We start from the raw sequence: 23,961 nt of genomic DNA on the forward strand, positions 1-23,961 counted from the left end.
CCAATTTCAGTTCTGCTTGCAAATATTTGGGAGGTTTGAGAAGTGGACCTACTAGAGCTCGGGATATGGGGTGTGAGTCTCCAACATCAGCTTGTTTGGCTGCTAAATCTGCTGCACAGTTTCTTTGGGCCTCTAGAGAATTACCTTTCTGATGGCCCAAACAATGGAAGATGGCTACCTCAATTGGCAGCAAATAGTCTGTAATAAGTTTAACATCTCCTGAGAGATTTTAATGTTTTTTCACTCCGTGGTTAGGAGGCCTCCTTCCCAGTGGATGGAACCATGAACATGCAAAGTGGGAAAAATATAATGAGAGTTAGTATAAACATTCATTTCCTTTTCTTTTCCAATCTCCAAGACCCAAGTAAGAGCAATCAGTTCAGCCTTTTGTGTGGGTTTTCCAGAATGCAAAACCCCAGACCAGATACTCTGCTGGAGAGTGACAACTGATGCTCCTGACCTCTGAGTGCCATTGATTACCATGTTGCTGTCTTCCACAAACAGGGTCAGTTCAGGGTTCTGGAGGAGTGTGTCCTGTAGATCTGGTCTGGTCAAGTAGACTACCTCTATTGTTTTCACACAATCATGCTAAGGTGAATCCATGGACATCAGCAGAAGATAGGCAGAATTGATGGTCTGTGTACTCTAAATAGTGAGTTGGGAATCCTCCAGAAGTGCTCCTTTGTACTGGGTCAGCCTACTAACCAAGATCCACTTACCACATTGATTTCCATAGTGATTGTGCTAGTTTACATTAAACTTTCAGGGAGATAAGTATACAAAAGAGAAAAATAGCATTAGTATTAGGAGTGGGTTAGAATTCCAATATTGCTGCAAAATACCTAAGGATGTCAATTTACAGAAAGGAAGATTTACTTTGGTTCATGGTTTCAGAGGCTGCCATGCAGAATCTTTTGCCCCATTGGCCTTTGGGCATGGAGAGGCCATAACAGGTGTGGAGTCACCAGTGAGGGAAAATTATTCATTTTCAGTGGTTGGGAAGCAAAAGATGAGGGAGAGGAAGGCAACTGGTTCTGATACTCATTTCCAAGGCACACTCCAAATAACCTAACTTCCACACACTAGGCCTCAGGTTAGAGGGGTTCCGCTACACTCCAATAGCATTAGAGGCAGGTAGATACAATTTGAATGCTTGGTTGCCGAGGGCCATTTAAGATCTAAACCATTACAAAGAAAAATACTATTTCACAAATATCCTGCAGCCATTGAAAAAATAAATAGGAATTTTATACCTATCAATTTGACAAATTAGAAGATATAGACCAATTCTTGTAAAATAAAAAATACTGGGGCTGAGGATTTAGCTCAGCGGCACAGCGCCTGCCTGGCAAGTGCAAGGTCGTGAGTTTGATTCCCAGTACTGGAAAAAACTGGAAAAATAGAAAATAAAAAAAATAAAAAATAAAAACACTGTTCAACCCGACAATGATGAAATTTCTAACTTGAATAACCCTATGTATTTTAACGATGAGGCATTCATAATATAAAATTCCCACTCCCAAAAGAAAAGACTTAGTGTAATGCAAAATAACAAGTGTCCGTACAGTAAGAATACAGAACTTCCCCAACTTCTTAAAATAATATTTATAAGAAATGTACAGCCAACATCATACTTAGGAAATAAACAAATCCTACTTTTTAAGATTGCAAGTAAGGGAACACTGCTTTGGAGATTTGAACAATTTGAGATAAATGTTGGAAAAAAATAGATAGGACTGCCTTTGTGCATGGTGTAAGTATGTAAAGAAAAAGTAAGAATATAAAAAAAAAATCCTTTGAGTAACACTGCATGATAAAGTATCAGTGCACAAAAATTACTTGCCTCTTCACATAATGACAAATAACTCTGAGCTAATACCAAAATCATTACACTAGCTGAGTGTTGTGGATCAGGCCTATACTCTCTATGTTTGGAGCATCTAATGGAGATGCTCAAATTCAAATCCATTCTGGACAAATTAATGATACAGCAAGAAACTGTCTTGAAATAAAATATGAAAAGAGTTGGGGGTGTAGCTCAGTATAAAGGCCCTGGTTATAATCTTTAATATCCTCACCTGCCAAAAAAGAACATAGTACTAACTACAAAATCTTCCAATATAATTCCATAAATACTTAGGTATGTGTGACAAAACATCAGAAATGATAGGGATTACAGAACTGTAATGGATGAAATCAAACACACAAATAGTGTTTTTTACATGATCACAGTTACTATCCAGAGCCTAGAGTATGAAATAAAGAGCTACTGAATAAAGTGCTTGAACGTACTGAACAAACAAGGCTATAAATAAGCATCAAATAAGCAATTTTTAAATATTGTTAGGATTCAAACATTTCCATTTTACATGTTGATGGAAATGTTAATTTTTTTGTGTGTGGGTAAAATTTATGTTTTCTAAGTATAATTATGTGATTTAAATTATTAAACACAATACAAATTCTGCTACTAGTTGGATGATTATTTAGATCACAGATTATATAAGGTTAATTTTATTTTTTTTTTTTGTTTTGTTTTTTTTTTTTTGGTTTTTCTCCGGTACCGGGAACCGAACTCACGACCTTGCGCTTGCCAGGCAGGCGCTGTGCCGCTGAGCTAAATCCCCAGCCCCATAAGGTTAATTTTAAACTTAAACATATGCCTGGACCTAAGGAAATGCAAATATAAATGAATTTAAATTTTAAGTGGTTGTATGATGGAAGTTAAAAATTTCTAGATATACCAGATATTTTTCCCAGTTAGCTATCCATGTGAATATTTATTCATTTCTCTTTTACATATTTTACTGACAGTGTCTTTTAGAAAATTCCATTAGAAAACTTGAAGGAAAAGTTTTGTTATCATATAGATATGGTCAATATTTTTACTTATGATTTATTTTAAAATAGCTCTCATTTTATTTCAAAACCTTAATGGTTGGTGAAAAAATGGTAAGCATCATTCTTAATATGATCTTATTAAACTGCAATGTTCTCAAAATACACAGCTTAGACATTGCTCCCTAAGAGTAATAATTTCAAAACTGTTGTATGTTCTCAGATGTAACATTTGTCATTTTAATATTATCAGCAAATGAAATTATCAAGACTTCTACTAATATATTTGACAAGTAAAATTCTGTATTTTAACACAGTTTATGTGCATTTTATGTAAAACAAATTTAAAACAAAAACCTAATAGTTGAGAAAAAATTAATTGTAATCAATAATTGTGATTATTAACTTGACTAAATTAAAGAAAAAAACCATAAAGGAGATGTGGTGGTGCACACCTGTAATCTCAGCATTCAGGAGGCTCAGCCAGAAGGATCATGAGTCTGAGGCGACCTTGGACTATACAAGCAAGTTCAAGGTCAGCCTGAACTGTATAGTGAGACCTTGCCTTATAAAACAAAACAAAACACTAAAGCAACCCTAGACATTACAATCCTGGTCATGTTTATGGTGTATTTATAGAGATGGCTGACAGTTTTCAGCAAAAGGAAGGGATAGGTAACATCCTGATTGAGGATGTCAAAATCGAATAGTCTTGTAGCCCATATGAAATGAGAGGACGAGATAAAGGAAGTCAGCCTGCTTTTGCAAAATTCCATTCTGCTGTGTGTGTGTATGTGTGTGTGTGTGTGTGTGTGTGTGTCCTTTGCTGCCAAGTCCACCTCAGACAAGTGAATTTCCAGGCAGCTTCCAGGCCTTCAGTCTTAGCCTAGCCCTGTTTCCCTCATCGCTTAGGCTTCCAATTTCCGGGACTCTTGGACCAGGGAGCTACTGTACTCTCAGTGTATCTCCAAGACATGAGTTAATATAAAAAGTTCTGCTTACCAGTGAAATACATTATAGTGTTTCTCAGTAGACTTTGAGCTTTGAAAGTATTGGTGAGTTGAACGTTTTTATTTTCAGTTTTCCAGTTACTATTAAAATTTTTTTATATTAAACATTCAGTATATCTTTGTAAATTAATTTGTTTTCATTCCCCTGAACTTAGTTCTGAAAACTAAAACTTTGCTGATCGCCACATAGAATGTGTTGTATCAATGTTCATGTTATTTACAGCTTAAGAGAATCTCATGAACCTCCTTATTAAATGACAATTCTGTCTGAGTTTTTAAAATTTCTACTCTATCAGTAATTTGAATACTTTCTTTCTTTATCTCCTTTCCTTCATCCCCGTTGTTCTTTCCTTTGGGCAATTTCTTTCCATTTCATAATATCTTTTTACAGTTTGCATTTTATTTACTCTTTCAGGATCTTACACTAGGGAAACAATACTATTTTGCACATGTGCGTCTTGCATTCTTACATCTGGTAATCTAAGCAACTTCAATGAAGATAACAATGTGTAATATAACAAGCACTGTTAATTCCTATCATTTTTTTTGAAACACTGTATATTTTTTATTGTTTTTGCTTTGTTTTGTTTTTGTCTATGTTGTTGTTATTTTATTTTTTATTCTCTTTAAAACAAAATAAAAAAGCAATTTAAATACTATGAGAACAATGAAATAACTATTTATTAGCTATATGTGAATAATTTTATGCTCAGAATGCAATAGTGTCCCACTATCATGTGTGCTAATTTAATATTACAAAATAATGTTGATGAAATAAGTGATAGCAAGCAATTTGTTTATCTTTTAACTTTTTAATATTAAAAAACTTTATTTGTTTTTGTTTTTGTTTTCCAGTACTGAGAATCTAACTCACGACCTCGCGCTTGCCGGGCAGGCACTGTGACGCTGAGCTAAATCCCCAGCCCCTTCAAAACCTTTAAAAATCAATAAGTCTTGACTTATTTGCACAGTACATTTAGGCACAAAATATCCTAATACAATAACTATTTCAAATTCGAGAAAAATATATGACTAAACTATTTTTAAAGTGAAATAAATCAATGAAATATAGATGGAAAAGCTTTGGTTTTCCCTGGAGAGCAGAGAGTGAGTGAAAACGAACGAGATAGAAACAAGTGTATGGAATTGTACATTTTCTGGTGTAGTGATAAAAAATAAATCAATGACAGTTTTTCTTTAGAACAGTCTTATGTTTTCTCTAGAGTACTACTTCTGATAAAATTGATTTTTCTCAATCACTGTCAGGGTTGTACTGTGAATTGCACTAATAATAATAGTTTTTCTCTTAGCACCAAATGTATGAAATATTCCAACATGAGAATGCTTGGGCCATACAATATAGTGAATCAGTCAACAAATTCCTACCTAAAATGATACCGAAAATGAATAAAAGAAAACATGAAAATATTTACAGGTAATAATACAATTTAATATTGTGAATTTAGTTTCTATATCTGTGTATAAATACATGCAAATACACATATGATATTGTAAATATTAGCTTTGAACTAAAGCTATTTTAAAATTCACTTAAATATATATCATTTAGAGATATTTTCTTAATTAAGACTTTGTTATAATCATTATACCTCCGCACAATTTCTGGTATTCTGTCTTTCTGGGTATTTTAGGAAATAGCCATGTGACTTATTTTATTCAAAGAATTCAAACTGAATGTAATTCAGCTTCTGGAGGAATGGTCTCAGAACCAGCATCAATTTTGTTCGTTATTTCTGTGCTTCAGTGTTCATGGAAACAGATCTTTAATGAAGAGGTTGTGAACATGCTACTTAAGTAACCTCAGTAAGCATGGCTCCAGTTCCACCTCACACAAGGCAACAAATGTAAGAGAAAAATCATACTGTGTTTGCAATGGAGAGGTGGATATTATTTAATGCCACAGCATAGGTGACAATATCCTCTCTAGTAGACTGGCTGACACAAACTATGTTTCATGAAGTATGAAGTCTGCTTTTCTAGTTTCTTCAAACGTACGTATTCATTTATTGCCTAAAATTACAGGTGAGGCTGCAATAATAGTATTCTGAACATAATATTGAAAATTTATATAAATGACAGACCATTGAATCATATTTCTTTCCTTCTGTAGCCTGAGAGTCACCTAACTACAAAAATGCTCCAGTTTGTAAACTGCTGTTTATTTTTCTGTGTGGACTGCACTGGAGTAGTACAGTTTTGCTATGTTCATCCAATGATGTATGAATTTATGTTATTGTAGAACTTCTCTGCTTATCCTGAGTAATATTTAATACTAATGTTGAACTAAGATTTATCTCTACTTACGTATGTGCTTGCTATACATTTGGTGTGCTTTAACAGTCTTTAGTCAAGTATAAATTTCCCGTTTTTAGTTTTGGTCAGTTTTTATATTTTAGTACATTTTTGCAGCACCTAATAATTTCATTCTTTGGGGGAGGGGACACATGTACATAACATATTTTAATTACTTTTTAAAATCACCTTGTCCTCTCTATCCATGCCCTGTCATTCCCTCTCCCTCTGTCTCTTGATTCAATTATCTTTTGCAAAAAAATATCTGTCTTCTTATTATGCATCATTCATTCTGCTTTTTACTAATGTTGGAATTTTCACATAAAAGAAACCATGCAATGTTTAAATTAGTGTGTCTGACTCTTTTCACTTAACATTATTGTCTCAAAGTGCATCTATTTTCCTACAAAATACTCAAATTTACCCTTCCTCATGGCCAATAGTATTCCATTGTATATAAATGCCTCATTATCTTGAGTCACTCGCCTGCTAATGGACATATAGGCCACTTCTGTGATTTGGGCATTTTGACTATATTTTTTTTTCCAAGATGTATATGACAGTGTACAGTTTAGAACTGGAAATATTTTTTTTTATTTTAAAAATAAAAGGACGAAAACATTAACAGAGAACCTTTTACAAAATAGTAAAAGAACAGCACAGACAATACAGAGTTACAAATAAAGTGGTAGGAAATTAACGATGTTTGTTGTATTACATATTGATATCTTCAAAGTGGTTTCTCATGAAAACAGATAGAGACATGCAATATTGATCAATCAAGGACTTATTGACAGTTTCTTTCAGCAAAGAAATAGAAGACAGTAGAACAATTATGTTAACTATCCTGTATATACATACATACAAAATTTTCCTTTTTCCCTTCTCTTTTCCCACATCCCAATTGCCCTTTACCCTTGAGTACTTTCTTATCATTTCACAGTGTCTATCATACCTCCTAGTTTAAATTAACTCTTTCAGGTTTTACACTAGTGAAACCTAGGTTTTTTTACTAGTGTAAAACCTTTCACTAGTGGATTATATTTTTATACTATAGGTTATTTTCTATCAATTTTTACTACATGAATGAATGAACACTTAACTCTTTTGTAAAAATCTGTAACAAGATTATACATGTATAATATACTAACACAAAGAGTATGTTGAACAAAATACATATGTATACAAATATGTATATATATTTATAAAATTGTGTTTTATATTTTAATTTACTTGGTGGAGTTTTACTTTGTAGGAGATCACTGATTTTTAAGGATTGACAATAAATTATAAATACTAAATCTTGGCAGCAGCATATGTGTTCATCAACAGACAAATAAATGAAGAAAGTGTGGCAACTATATGTAATGGAATACTAATTGGCTATTAAGAAGGATAAATTTGAGACTTTTGCAGGAGAATGGATACACCTTGAAAACATAAAGTTAGGTGAAATAAATCAGATGCAGAATTTAAGTACCTTATGTCTTCTTTCATTTGAGAAATCTAAGGTACCTATAAAGAAAAAAAGTCTGATAAAAAAAACAGGGAGATATATCTTGCAAAGGGAAAGGGAACAATAGACTCATAGTGAAAGGAGGAGGGAAGGGAGCATAATAAGATTTAGGACACATCATGTATGTGTACAACTTCCCACAATGAATGCAATTTTATGTATCACAAATGTAAACTAAAATTTAATACTAAAAATAGTAATAAAAATAATAATAAATGGAAAAAGGAAATCTAGAGATGAAGCAGGGAAATAAAAAAACAAAAAGTTATTAAGTACATGTACTCTTCAAGATGAATGTAAACATCCTATACTCCAAATATGAACTAATTAAAATCGTAGTAATTGGCACATTTATGTTTATAAAAAATCAATGCAGATATAAATATCAATTAAATATTTCAAAGTAATCTAGCATTTATTTATAAAACATTACAGATTGCTTAAATAAGAAAATATTTGAAAGGAAACATTGACTTGTCTAAAGTAATCTGTTCAGTTCAATATTGATTGATAGATCTCAAATCTGGTCATTTCTTTTCTAATCCTTATTGATTTGTCTAAAATGTAAATATTTCACACAACAATATTGTATATTTGTATCCTCCCTCACATTAAAACATTACTGTAATAATTAATGATTAATAAACCATAAATATAAATATGCCTCCAAGAAACAATGATACTACTAACAGCTATGCTCACATGCTTGTTTTAAAAAAACAAAGGATAAGAGAAGAATAATTCAAAAACTACTGAATAAAACTTGTTACCCACTAGATTATTTTGTAATCCTTGTTATATATCACCTTGTATATTGGAATCAATAATTAATTTAACCAGACAAAATTCTTAAATTCTATATTTTACATGAACTGAATATTCTTAGGTAGCTTAAATTTTTCATTTCCTTGTTTTCCAAAAATTCTACTTGCATTGGTAACTAGTAGTTTTGAGATTTAACATATTATTTCTTTTCAGTTGATGCATAGGAATGCCCTGCATTAATACATTTGATAGAGAATATGACTAATTTTATTTTAAGAAAATAGCTCTGAAGTCTGTCACCACTGGAGAAATGTCTCTGATACTTATGTTACTTTCAATACCTCGGCTTAAAAAGAATAATGTTCTTGTTTATTGCACTTTTTCATGATTGACTGTTGCAGCAATTTCCCAGAAGTCCTCAAATTTTCTCTATTGGATGAAACTATATTTTATTATATGACTAAATTTATACTTTTTTCACACCAGCTCACAATTTTACTTATTCAGCTTCCCATGTAATGAATGCATGGGGAACTTAACTGTTTTTCATCTATCTGATGACATTCAGCTCAACAGAGTTTTATTCATCATGCATTGGTTTCACTTCTTGTTGAAACAAAATTTATCCTACCCCAAAGTGAAACTGATTAATCTGTTTGACAAAACTTGCCTACAGTAAGCCCAAGAGTAATATTGATGCATTTGAAGTGGAAGTTTTCAAATTCTCCAGCTTCATGAGGAAAGATTTATTCATTCTTATATGTAAATACGTGTCTCAAATTTTCATTCAACTCTGCAGGTCCATGCAGACTTTCCTAACTCAAATGCATTTATCTCACTTTTCAGCTGATGTATTACCAGAGTACTTTTTCATTGCTGCCCGATTCTAGATTTTATTTCCCATTTCCAGGTGTTATTTACTCAAATAACTCAGTGTATTCATTGTGTACACACATGGCTCCTTGTAAGTTTCTGAAAGTACCACTGATATAATGCTTATGGGTGATGCAAATTTTTATTAAATTTCTGTAAATAAGTGATATTATACAATGTATGGCCAATAATCAAAGTAAATAACACAACTGAACTTAATTTTTTTCTAGATTATTACCAGCAGAGGAACTTTCTCAATGGATATTATTTTGAAAATGAGTCTTTTTATCTTCTCAGAACTTTCATTTCTTTCTCACTCTATAATTCAAAGCAGCTAATAATATTAGAAAATAATCTTTAAATCTCTTACAATTACATTTTGATATCAATATGTCACATTGAAAGAATTTTTCAAACATGAAGATTACTTTTTCAATATGAGCATCATTTAAGAAGCAGAACTTGCACGCTGTATTTTAAATGTATTTTACAGTACATTTTATTTATATAGCTAATTTTAAAAATGTTCCCTATATTTATTGATATTATAATTGCTGTGTGCAATTAAATACTTTTTAAATTCTAACCCATGGATATCTGCAGATAAAATAAGTTAGCAGATGCTACAGAGTATGTCTAGTGTATGAGTGGGTGTTCTCTTTCCAAAGGAGCTCAGAATCAGACAAAGCCCCAAATCAGGGGCTGGGGATTTAGCTCAGCAGCACAGTGCCTGCCTGGCAAGCACAAGGTCATGAGTTCAATTCCTGGTACCGGAGACAAACCAAAAAAAAAAAAAAAAAAAAAGCCCCAAATCAAAGCATCCCTCCTGTGCAACTATTGAAAAACATTGAGTGTGTTGTCCCCATAAAATTCCCCAGATTCACTTTGTTACTAGAGAATTCTCAGAAGGCTACTCTAAGGAATGACTGGGAAGACACTTCAGCACACTACTTTACATTAGTGGTGCTAGTGGGAAAGTCAAATGTGCTTGGCCTCAGCGGTGAAAAGGGAGGAGTGAACACCACAAGAATATCACACACACACACACACACACACACACACACACACACAAGCATGCAAATACACACACATCCCACAACCAGCAACAACTCTTCCACATGAAAATTGATTTTCTTTGAAGCAGTGAGAATTTTTGCTGTTGGAAATTTCCTGAATCCCTTTACAGAAGAATATGTATAGACAAATAATTGAAAGACAAGTTTTATCTACCAGAAACTAGCACAGGTTCTCTATAATTAAAATTCAAGAATGAAATAAAGAAAACAGGAAAATGAAACATGATGTTATATACGGTTATGAATTAAAACATCATGAAGCTAAAAGTGAAGAACTTAAAAAACCTAGAAATACTGATTTAGAAATATCAGGCACCAAAAGAAATAAACGTAATTCAAGAATAGAATACAATTGCAAAATTAAAAACATCATGGAACATTATTAGAATCAATATAAAGAAAACTACAGTGTTATAGATCAAAGATAGTGAAGGTGATGAGTAAAAGACACATGTAATTACAATTCTGTCATCTAATTAGAACAGCTGGATAAAGAAAATAATGCTACTTTCATCCCAGTTGTAAGACATTAAAGTACTGTTTGCCTAACCATAAATATTTTCAACAAAGCTCCCTGGAGCACCGCCTTGTGCATGTGCAAGTTTCCAGTCAGGTTACATATCATCCTTCATTTGGATGTTTTTCTGGAAGGATAGATGCCATTAATCCCTCTTAAAATACTCCCGCCCTCTTATGCCATTGCACTTGCCACTGCATAAGGAATTTCTGGAAGTCCTATTTGGTGAGTGACTTTAAAAGGTGCAATATGGTGAATGGTGCTGCCTCGTGTCAGTCAACAGAAAGCAGGTTTGTGAAAGCATTATGGTGTAAAACTATCTCGATGTAAAAACATTATTGTATGTCCTCAACCATCTTATTCACCAGATCTGGAATCATGAAGTCTAGTAATTCAGGCCATCTAGATCGATAAGACAGGACAACTAAAAGAAACTTGCAAGCCCACTCAACATACAGGACTCTCAGAAGTGCTTCATAGAGTGGAAAAATTATAAGCAAGAATGACCCAGGGAAAATATTTTGAGGGGGTTAAAGGGAATGTGTCTTTTACCTTTTCCATTTATCATTTAAACATTCACTGTAGGTTTTGATCATACCTCATAGATGTATGCGAGACAAATAAGATAAAAAATAAGTCTGTGAAAGGGATGAATAGAGAAAATTACTGAATTGATGTTTTTAAGAAGATCTTGAAATTAACTCAGAATATTTATGATCCAGTTGTATTTAAAATTTGTGTTTTACAATATTCTCTTTCATAATATTATTTTCTCAGTATTTTGTACACTACCTGACAAGTAACTTTAAATTCATCACTCTAGAAGTCATTTTTGAGAGACATGAAGAAAATGGTGAGGTTAATTCTAATGCAATTTTAAACAAATACATTCCTTTGTTATTTGATTGTGGCTCATAGAGTGCTTCTGTTTATCACATTTATTTTTAACACTGTGTAAGCTCTGGTATTGAATTAATAATTTGTTCTTTTTATTTATTCCAGAAAATTTCATGTGATTATGAAAGATTCATTTGATCTCATTCAAGCATATTATGATTTTCCACAGGGTTATCTTTTAAAATTATGTCCTCTAGAATATTTGCATAGTTTTATTAGAATTTTTTTTAGGACATGGGTTGTGAATTATTACTGTTTCATGCATCAAACAATCTTATCTGTATCACTATGAAGAGGTAAATATGAATTCCTGTCATGAAATGTATTCAAAAATGATTCTTATGAAGAGCTCAAATTGAAATTCTACTTGTATCAGTAGAAATGCTCTCTTAGCATCAAAAAACACAATCTTATTTGACTTTGTTTTGTGGTGATAAAAAGAAAAGTCTTAATAATCGATAGACCTTATCTTTCTATCAATTTTGACATATTTTTATTAATAGACTAATAATGTTTGGCATGGCTCAATGGTAATGCATGAATTTATATCACTAATAGAAGAGAATAATCATTCATTATGTTTGAGGTTGAAAAGCACTTAAGTTGCTCTTGTAGAACAGGGTACATGATAGGGCCCAGAATACTAATTTTCCACCAAACTTTTGACAAAATCTCAAATAAAGAAAAAAATATAATATTCACACATCACTTTATTCCCAGGGCATTATCGTTACTTAGAAAACGCTCTTGTTTCCAGTGAGGTAAAACTGGTGAAAAGATGCTTGTTATTGATTTCCTCTTGGCATTTGGTCTGTAGGATGGAAAGGATATATTTGGTATCATATGCTTGTAAATATAATAGTTGGATCTTATGATGAATAATGATACATGCAAGAAAGAATTAATTTGTGTAGAAAGCATATACTCCTGATTTAGTTAATGATTGCAAATAAGCCTGGAATGCATATATTTATGAGATATGATTCTCAGAAATATCAGATGAACTATTCTCCTATTTAATATTTAAGATGGATTGACATATATAATAAATATTTTCTACTAGTACTCTGGCAAAAATATGTGCACTTGATGAATGAGGGAGTCAGGGATGTGTATTTGATGAAGAAGGAAGTTAGAGATAGCCTCCTTGAGTCTTTTTTACCTTTGAATATTTGACTTTTTGAAATTGTTTGCAAAACTGGATATGCAAGCAGATATTCAAGCCATCTGTTCAAGCAGACTTCAGGGAAGTCAAGTTTGCTTGCACAAGACCACTTACTATTTTAGCTCATCTTGGTTCAACCTTTAAGAAGCATTGCAGGATACAGAGGATCTAGTATAGTACCTGAGCAGTTATACTCTTAAGAGTGTTTATCTACACCCAGGTATCTCAGAGGAAAGAAGGTAAGCAAAGCAATGTGGAACCTTTCACAGCAGGTCTATCCACCTGTCCTCTTACCTTTCAAGCTCACATTTTGTCCCTTGTCTCTCTCCCTTCTCCTTCCTTTCTCCAAATTTATGCACAAGTCAATATTTTATTTAAAAGAGAAAAACAATAGCAAAATAACAACAACGAAGGCAAAACAATTAAAATGATGCAGGATTTGAAAACAAGCTGCTAGGCATTATCATTGAAGATAACAAGTCAATAATTTATGTTACAGATTTTTAATTGTCTCTGAGTGATACATTTCATAGTATATACTTATTCCATATGCTACTGTGTATATAATTTATATACTTAGTAGTCATTTTCGGTTTTTCCTAACAGCTGATATCCTTACCTGAATTTCAACTGGGTTATTTTGCTCCAGTTTTAACTTATTTCTTTATTTGATATGTATAGATCCAATCTGTGCTTCAATTATTTTCTATATTACCTAATTTATCTGTTATTATACTCAATCTATTACTGTCCATATATTAAAATTTATGCCAGGCCTGGTGGCACACTCCTGTAATCCCAGCACTTGGGAGGCTGAGGCAGGAGGATTATTGTGAGTTTGAGACCAGCCTTGGCTACAAAGTGAGCTCAAGGCCAGCCTGAGCTGCATATTGATGCCCTGTCTCAAAAAGACAAAATAAATAAAATAAAATTTATTACTTCTTTGCTTATAGTTTTTGACATTTTTTTCTATGCTTAGGAAAGTGTTTTCCACTTAAATTCTTTGGAAGTTTTTTTTCTTTTCTCTTACTACTCCTCAGTTGTTTTTTAATATTTATCCAAGATCACATGAGATCAGCTAAGTTCAGGGTGATATGGCTGTAGACTGATTTTTAGTATTTAAATCAATCTGAAATTCATTTCTCATATTGACATGGGATTTTTTCTCAAATTTTTAATGTCAAGTGTCTGATCATTAATTATTGATAGATTTACCTATTAGCTATTATTTATGAATACAGAGTATCACATTGCATCCATTTACCTACAAAAGGCTCAAGTTTATCCTTTGTTATCGTTTAGTAGTACTCCATTGTATAAAAATACCACATGTTTTTTATCTGTGCCTCAGGTGATGGGCCTTTGCATTGTTTCCAAGATTTAGCTACTACAAATTGTGTTGCTATAAACATGGGTGAACGTATATCACTGTGGTTTGGTCTTTTTAATTCTTTGGGGAAGATAAAAAAGGGGCCTAGTAGGGTTGAATGGGGCTTCTCATCCAGACTTTTTGAGTAATTTGTATACTGCTTTCCGTAGTGGTTGCACCACTCTGCATTGCCACCAACAGTGGTGAAGTGTTGCTTTTTCCCCTCAGCCTACCCAGTATCTGTTATTGGTTGATTTTTTTGATGATAGCCATTCTCTGTGAGAATGAGATGGGATCTCAGTGTTGTTTTAATTTGTATCTCTTGAATGACCAATGATGTTGAACATTTTTTCATATATTTATTTGCCATTTGTATTTCTTCATCTAAGAAATGCTCATTCCTCTCAGATGAACATCTTTGGATTGGGGCTTTGAAATTAGGGGTTCTGAGTTTTTTTTTCATTTCTTTATAAGTTCAAGATGCAAGCCCTTTGTCTTAGAGACAGTTGGCTTAAAATGTTTTTCCACTCTGTGGGTTTTCTTTTCACCCTGTTGGTGATTTATTTTGATTCATCAAAGCTTTTCAGTAAGATGAGATCCCAGTTCTTGATTCTTTGAAGTATTTCCCATGAAGTTTGGTTTTGTTATGAAATCTCTGCCAATCCCTAGGTCTTCAAGATTTCACCCTACTTTCTCTTCCAGTAGATTTAGTGTTTCTGTTTTAACATTTAGATCTTTGAGCCACTTTGACTTTAGTTTAGTGCATAGTGATAGACATGGGTTTAGTTTTAGTCTTTGGCATGTGGAGAACCAATTTTTCCAGCACCATTTATTAAAGAGTTCCGTTTGTCAAAGATAAGGTGCCTGAGTATGTTTGTAGTTATGTCTGCATTATCTAATTTGTTACATTGATCCTCAGGTCTGTTTTTTGTTTTTTTCTTTTTTTTTCACCAGTACTACACTGATTTTATCAGCTTTGCAGTATAATTTCAGGCCATAGATTGTGATACTGCCGGATTTGCTTTTGTTGCACAAAGTTGCTTTTGTTATTCTCTTCCATTTCCAAATGAATATAGGAATGTTTTCTCTAGTTCTGTGAGTATACTAATAGTATTTTGACCTGGAATGCCTTAAATCTGTATAACAATTTTGGGAGTATGGCCATTTTTCACTATGTTGGTTATTCCTATCCATGAGCAAGCAAAATCTTTCTATTTTCTGATATCCTCTTCAATTTCCTTTTTCAGGTTATTGTAATTATTAATATATAGATATTCTACTTCCTTTATTAGAGTATTTTCTAATACACGCTGACTCATTCATTGTGGCAAATATTGCTGTGATACCAAAATCAGAAAAAGACTCAACCAAAAAAGATAACTGTAGGCCAATCTCCCTAATGAGCATAGCTGCAAATATTCTCAATAAAGTGCTAGCAAGTAGAATGCAGCAAATCATCAAGAAGATTATATACCATTACCAAGTGGGATTCATTCCAGGAATGCAGGGATGGTTCAACATACAGAAATCAATAAATGTAATATATCATATTATCACAGCCAAAAACAAAAATCACATTATCATCTCAATAGATAAAGAAGGAGCTTTTGACAAAATCAAACACTCATTCATGATTTTAAAAAAATATAGAAATTTGGAACAGATGGTCTTTATTTCAACCTGCTAAAAGTCATCTCTGACAAACCAAAAGCCAATCTCACACTAAATGGTCAACAATCAAAAGCTTTTACTGTAAAATCAGGAATAGGACAAGGATGTTCACTATCACTACTCCTATTCAATTTGGTCTGGAAGCATTAGCCAGAGCAATTACACAAAAGAGATAAATAAAAGAAATAAATATAGGAAAGGAAGAAGTTTAATTATCATTATTTGGAGATGACATGACACTCTGCATAGAAGACTGCAAAACCTCTACCAAAGACTTCTAGATTTAAGAACCAAATTCAGTTGTGTGTAGCTGGATACAAAGTCAACACTCAAAATTCAATTCTATTCCTTTACACAAATAACAAACTCACTGAGAGAGAAATTAAGGAAATGACACCCTTCACAATAGCATTCAAAGAAATGAAATACTTAGCAATCAATATTACCATTCCAAGTGAAGACAGTACATTCACATGTTCTAATGTTGACAGACATTTGTTGACAAATTTTAGCAATTAAAAATAACTAATATATGTTTGTAAATTTAAAAAAGTGATTCATAGAAGTTTTCGTAGTACACATGCATTTTCAATACATATGTCTTATGCAAATATTTTAAAGTACTACATTTAGGCAGAGTCACAAACAGGGGTACAGAGTGTACTAGTGGAAAGGGCCAGAACAAGAATTACGGTGTGTTACCTACAATTCCTGACTCTGCATTACAAAGACAATCATCATCTACTGCAAATATGAACTAATAAAAAATAAACTTAATTGTAATTGTCACTTTTAGGTTAAAAAGAGCAAAATTAGTTAACTCACTGCTAGGGACAGTAAAATTAAGTCTTAATACAATATGCCTAATGTTAAGTCATTGTTCTATTCAGTTTTGAGGAATGATGAGCACAGAATATGAAGTTCTATTTATATATTTAAATAAATAAATAGATAAATAGTTATTAGAAAAAATTTTGATATAATATGTTGCACTTATTTATATATAAATCAATATTTAAGCAATAATTATATGGATATAATATTTACTTTTATGTTAATTATTATAATTAATATAATGTTGCAAGACATTATAATAGCTAGTTGTTATAAAATTTATTTACTGAGCTTAAGTACAATGCACACATACATAAAAAGATCTCATACTGACAGTAAGAAAAAAAACTTTATTGAATGAATAATATTTAAGAAGTGATCATTTAGAAGACTCTCAAAATGGACTCCAAATAAATAAAAAAACATATGAAATCATTTTACTGGTGTCCAATTTTTAAATAAAAAATATTCATTTATATTTCCCCAAACTTGACCTAACTTATTCATTTGCAATAATTCACACATAACATTGATTTCCTTCCTAAAACACTGGAAAATAGATATGATTATCATCATCAAGGCAAATAAAGAATGAGATTTAGAAATAGTTGGTGCTTGCATGTAGTCTCCAGACAGTGATAGGATCTGGCATTTTCAGTTCACCACACATACTCTATATCAATGCAATGCCTTTCCTTGGGGTAAATTATACTTATTTTTGACTGCTTGTTGTTGATGTCTTTAAGTTATAGAAATCAATAAATGCCCTCATGGTCTAAACATCTTTGTGCTTTAGCATGTCATTACACGTTAATTACAGTTACTTTCTAATTACTCTTCCAGTCCTGCAGTCTGTTATAGAAATGATTTCTATTTACAGCTTCAGTTACCATGAGAGCTCTGCTATTGTAGAATCCTACCATTTCTGCTGGTAGAAAAAGTCTAGATCCATGACAGCATCCTTGCGTCCATCACCAAAGATCTACAACAGACAACTACCACTGGAATTCTTCATCAGTTACATAGGAGCTTCTTTGGGCTAACAGCAAAGCCCCATCAAAATTTGGTCAGGAGTCTGTGAGTGCTTTACTCCAATATGGCTCAGCCATGGCTTCTGTTCAGTCTTTCACCTGCCCAGCCTAATCCTCGCAAATGATGCTTCTCAGTAATCTCTCTACCTTGATATTTCATGATTCTGGATATTTTATCTCCTTGTCCAGCCATCAGTAAGAATCCTGTTAAAGTCATTTAGCAAGAAATTTTCTAATTTTGGTTCTTCCCTTGGTAATCTTTCATCCACTGACATCTGCTTATCCTGTCTCTTGGATATGAATCTCAACCAGTCCTTGTTGTATTTGGTGCTAAACTCAGTTTTACATTGTAGAATTATTTCTCACTAAATATTCATTTAATAAGATAATATTTATTATGTATCAGTGGCAGAACTTTGGTTATCTTTAACATGAACCTCCAATGGAATATAAACAGTTAATAGATAATCTTATCTTACCTTCATTATAGTTTTTTTTTTATTGTTGGTATGTATTTTTGATAGAAAATAATTACATTTCCTGGGGAATTCATAATTTTATATATCCAATCTTGATAATTACTTTACTTCCTCTTTCCCACTCTCTGGTCACGTACCTTCTCATTCTTTTCTCAAAAAATTGTACCTCTCTTTCCAACCAAGACATGATTTACATTACACTTTAAATGATTAATATTTGGGTTCTTCATATAAGAAAAACTATATAGCACTAGTCTTTTTGTGTCTGATTTATTTCACTTGGCACTATGGTCACAATATACATCCATTTTCTTACAAATAAACCAAATTTATCCTTCTAATGACCAGCTAGTATTTCATTGTGAATATACATTAACTCTTTTATCTGTCTGTGAGCTGGTGGGCATATAAGCAGCTTGCATAATTTAGCTGTTTTGAGTTGTGCTGGTAGAAACATGAGTACAAATATATCTCTCTGATATCACCACTTTGACACTTTTGCGAAGGTACCCAAAAGAGTAATAAAGTTTTTCTTTTAGAGGTATTTCAGTTCCTCATTTAGGACAATTCCTAGGTATTTAATTTGTTTTTAAGCTACTGTGGATGAGGTTGTTCTGTTTCCTCCTACTATGTGCATATTTTGATCATTCTTCAGTGTTTTGTAAAAGAGGGACCTAGGGCCACTCCATTTGGAACCCCTCCCGGAAGTCAAGGAGCTACTTTCCTTCTACTTTTCTCCAGCTTTCCGTAAAACTTTCCCAATCTCCTTCTTTTAGAGGCTTCACTCTTCTATGTTTTCTTTACTGGAAACAAAAAACACATAGGAACATCTGAACCCTTGTCTAGGATGTGAAATTAATAAGACATAAGCCACAAGGTGCAGTGCTATTGTCCTTTGCTTTTTGCAACATGTTCTTGCAAATTGTTTCATTTAGGAGATGCAGATTTGTTTTGTATTTTACTTGACAGCCTTTTAGCTTTATTTCTCTTCCGTAATTTCCCGGTTGGTAGAGTAGATTAGGGGAATGACGTTCCTCATATAAATCACATAAAAACATGAGGCTTCTCTGGTTATGTAAAGGGAACAAGCATAGCCACCTTCTTAAGTCTGGGGGACAGGTTTCACTGGGCTGTCCTGCCTGATGCCCCTTCCACGCTCATGAAGAGGGCTGTAGGGACTATGCTGGTCTTTCATGACTGACAATAACTACTCACAGTCAACTTGCTTCACTAACTTACTGCAAGCACTTATGAGGAACAGAAAATCTCTTTCATTGTGAAAGACTCTTAACCACCACTTATTTTTTCCTTTCTTTTGGAGGCATGATTTTACTAAAGACCAGAGAAAGATCTGACCTGAAAACATTTTAGGCCCAATTTGTCTCTTTCTGCCCTCACAATAGTGCTGTAAATGAGGAAATATCTTCACTCAGTCCTAGTTACAACATACATGGCATCTTGGCTAAAGGAGTACAATTAACAGTAATAACATCATTAAGCCACAGACTGATAATCTGTGGGGACCACACCAATTTCGTATCTCTAACTATAGAAGCAAGATCTACAGCTATATAACAACCTCCAGCCCAGACCAGGAATTTGAATCCAGTGACTTTCCCCTTGGTAGGAGGATTTTGTCCTGTGTGGAAAGGGAAATTAAGAGACATAGAGGACCAAACAGAGTGATAGCTGAAGAGAAATGCAGTAAAGGTGGGCTGAAGGACTAAGAATGATCACTCAAGTTTTGGGAAGCTGGAGAAGCTCATAGTACAGAAACAGTGAAAGAGAAAGTGAAAGAATTTGGAGGCAAAACAGAAAGAGCACAGACCTGTAAATCCCAGAGAATACTGAAAGAATGGCGAGGAAAGAGAGGGGCTGGACAGAGAAAACAATCGAAAAAAAAAAAAATTCAAAACCTATGTGACACACCAAAAATAAAGGTAATTTAAAAATTAAAGTAGGAAAAAATTATAAAAAAAACTTCCTTTGGTGCCTCCAGGTTAGTGTTAGTTCCCTAGTCAAAGCCAGAATTTGTACTGAATAATTCCACCAGGTCTGCAGTAGAATTACTGCTGAATGTGGGGCTGAACTTGGCCACACCACTGATGCCTCTTACATAGGCTGGTGGTAGCACAGGGGGAGTGCCCTTGTCTGCAGCTAGCTAAGGCCATTTGCCTGCTGGTCACTGGGCAAGTAGTGATGCACTTGTCCAGCCCAAACCTGCTTGCCTGCTTGTGCTGGAGGTCACAGTGTAGGGCACAGGGTGTGCCCTCGTCCCATCACCAGCCAAGGCCTCTTCTTGCCTATTTGTGCCTTTGAATCAAGGGTGGGGGCAATGCTCTTGTCCTGCCACAGGCCAGCGGTCTCCTTCTAGTCCTTTGCAGCTAGAACTAAGGGCTGGCTTTTGGCGTTCACAGGACTGGAGTCTGGGTTCCAACTTCTACTTCTCAGTTGAGTTTCCCCCTTCTTCTGGCCAAATGCTGGCTGTCTATTGTGACTGGACAACCCTTCCCTCATTTCACTCCTAGATACTGGCACTGACATGACCCTGGGCTGCTCTGTGGCTGGCATTTAAGCTCTGGAGCACCTTAAGATAAAATGGTGGTCCCACCCTCCAGCTGCGACTCCATGTGCCTGGCTGCAGGGCACCACCACTCTGGTTCACTGACCAACTGATGATTGAGGGTGGCTGCTCAAAAAGTGACTGCACAAGACTCTCCTCAAGCTGCACTGACTGCAGCCCACTCTTTAGTAAGATCTTGAAGGGAGGTGCAGCCACTCCCTTAAAGGACCCTGAGTTTTAATGAAGTCATAATTCAAATTAACCAGTTCCTTAGGGAATCTCAGTTTACTGTGAATGCTGTACGCAAAAATTGTATTACAGTATGTCAGTCCCAATGGTCATTTTAAATCCTCAGAGCCACCGGTGATAGGTGAACACTAAATTAGTAAGCAATTCTTGTACCTTACTTGGTTATAAGGCATTCTAAATTGATGAGACATATGGCTACCCCATTCAGTACCCCTCCTGAATATCCAGGAGTGACTCTCCTTTTCTTTTTCATTTTTAATCAAACTTTCCTAACCTGAAAAATCAATATAGGAAAAAAGAAAGAACCAGAATTTCTACTTTACTTGTTACAAGCTATATACTTCAAGTTCCGTGACACTATTTTAAAACAGTATTATGACTTATTCCAGTCTTTCAAAAGGTTAAGAACATCTGTATCAAAAACTATCCAGTCTCTTTTTCACATTTCTACTCTAGTTCAACACTGGTGGAATTGCTAAGGCATCATGTCAAATTTTCTATTAGAACATATTAGCCAGGTTCTAAATATTCTTTAACATATATTCCCCTCCATAACCAGTAAAGAAAATATTACCTTATTTATTAAAATAATCATTGACAAGCTAATTCATGCTCTAGAATGATTTAGAAGGCTTGGTACAATATTGATTGATGGCCCTCATCAAAAATTTCTGATTACTAAGTCTAAGCTGGTCCCCAAGAATTTGCATTTCCAGTGTGTCCCACTATTATTTTGATTCTATTGATCTACTTTATAAATTGCCAAAGCAAAATTAGATGATAGAGGAACATATGTAGAAGAAAACAAACAAAAAAACAAAAAACTCAATATTTTAAATGGTCTTTGTCTCAGGTGAGTCCCTTCCATGGTCTAAAAGAGATTCTTCTCAGGAGAAGTAAACTTCACTGGCACAAGTGGTTCAGAAAAATCTAGGTTTAAAAGTCTTTTAGAAGCACTCAGTTCTTCCTAAAAGAGTACTGCTATTGTTCTTTCCAGAGCCTTTCCACTGCTCTAAATTCCACGATTCTAACAGTCATATTTGGGTTAATTTTTTAGCTCATTCTCTCAGTTAGTGGATGAAAGTGTCTTTAAATGCTGCCATGAAAGTCTTTTGGTTTCATGCTATGCTGGTTCCTTCACTGAATGAAAAGTGGTTAATATCAGGCTGATCTGCAGTGGTTTTCTTCTGTCAGGTTTCATTTTAAATGAGGTAAATTACAAACTATTTATTCCTACTTTTTCCTGGAACTTACATAAATCATTTCTCTCTCTCTCTCTTTTTTTATTGCACAAAGGAAGCAATATGTTCCTGTACATTCCAAAGATCAAAGAATGAGCTTCAATCTTGGACATAGTTGGAGAACACACTAATGACACTGTTTCATGTTACCCACCATGTTTCCCATGTTTCCCACCCTAATATTTGGTTCATTACCCCTTAAAATTTTCACTCACTCACTTAACTTCTCTCCAGGGAAGACAAGCTATTGTCTCATCTAATCATCCCAGCAACTCAACACGCTGAATTTCTTAGTGATACGAATATGTCACCTCAGAATAAAAACTCTAGATGGAAAAACAAGTACTTTCACATTAGAATATATTTGATGCTATCCACACACAATTATTCTTCCTAAATATCTCAGTGTAATTACAATTAATTCAGAACACATTTAAATTGTAGGCCACTGTGTTTTATGTAAGGTTTGAGATTAAGTGCTCTGAGGAAGACCTATTCTCACAACCTGTAACACAAAAATCTAAGCAGTATGCCCAGTCCTCTCTGGTGACCTCATTATCTTCCTATATGTGACTGAGGTGAAGAATGATTTTGTCAATCACAGCCCTGAAGGACCAGTTTAGGCTCAGAGAGACGATCCCTTTTAATCTTTCAGGTCTTTGATCTTCATGGGGTGCAATTACCAGGCCACTGACTCTTCTGTCATTTTTGTCTCCAGAGTAATACCTGAAAACTTCAATTTTTAGATGTACTGTATATCATACTCTCCTTCAAGATAGAGGTTTAAATTCAAATGTATCACTATTTAATAACTATTTAATCAAAGCATATTTGCTGCCATGTTTCACAGGTTTAACTTGAAAATACTTGATATTTTATGTTTATCTATCACAGCTATAAAAAATATAGGAAGGAGTAAAATCGTTCCTCACGAGCTGGTTATTTTTAAAGGAATTTTACCATTTCTTTTAAAAGCCATTTATATTTTATTAGTCATACAAAATTGCTACACCCAGGGGAAGTTAATTTTGACATCTATTTAAAATGGCTGCACCTGTATAGTTCCAATGATAGCAGATTTTGGACTATACTTCAAAGAATATAAAATTCAGTACCATGCATTTTTATTTTACAGCCATTCAATTATAATATATTAGAGACATTTACTATGTAACAATATAGTACCTAGTATGCACACAACAGTCTACACCTAGATATTTACTCAAAATTGAGGAAAATATATACCTACAGAAGGACTTGTATGTAAATATTCCTAGCCATTTTATTTATAGAAGCCTGAAATGTAAGAAATTGAAGAGTTAGTTACAATGAATTTTCTGCATGTACTGAAATGTCACACAGTGATTAAGAAAAATGGACTAATGGTACTTGTCATTAAACAGTGAGCTATGAAAAAAACTTTTAGTAATTGAAAAGAGCAGTCAAAAAAAGCATGTACTATCAGGAAGAATTTATATAAAATAATAGAAATTTAAATATTTGTAATGGCAGAAAGACAACAAATTGCTACCTAGTTTTGACCTAAAGAAGGAT

Source organism: Chinchilla lanigera, unplaced genomic scaffold, assembly GCF_000276665.1.
Source record: "Chinchilla lanigera isolate Chin_1 unplaced genomic scaffold, ChiLan1.0 scaffold00006, whole genome shotgun sequence".
In the NCBI taxonomy this organism is placed as follows: Eukaryota; Metazoa; Chordata; class Mammalia; order Rodentia; family Chinchillidae; genus Chinchilla; species Chinchilla lanigera.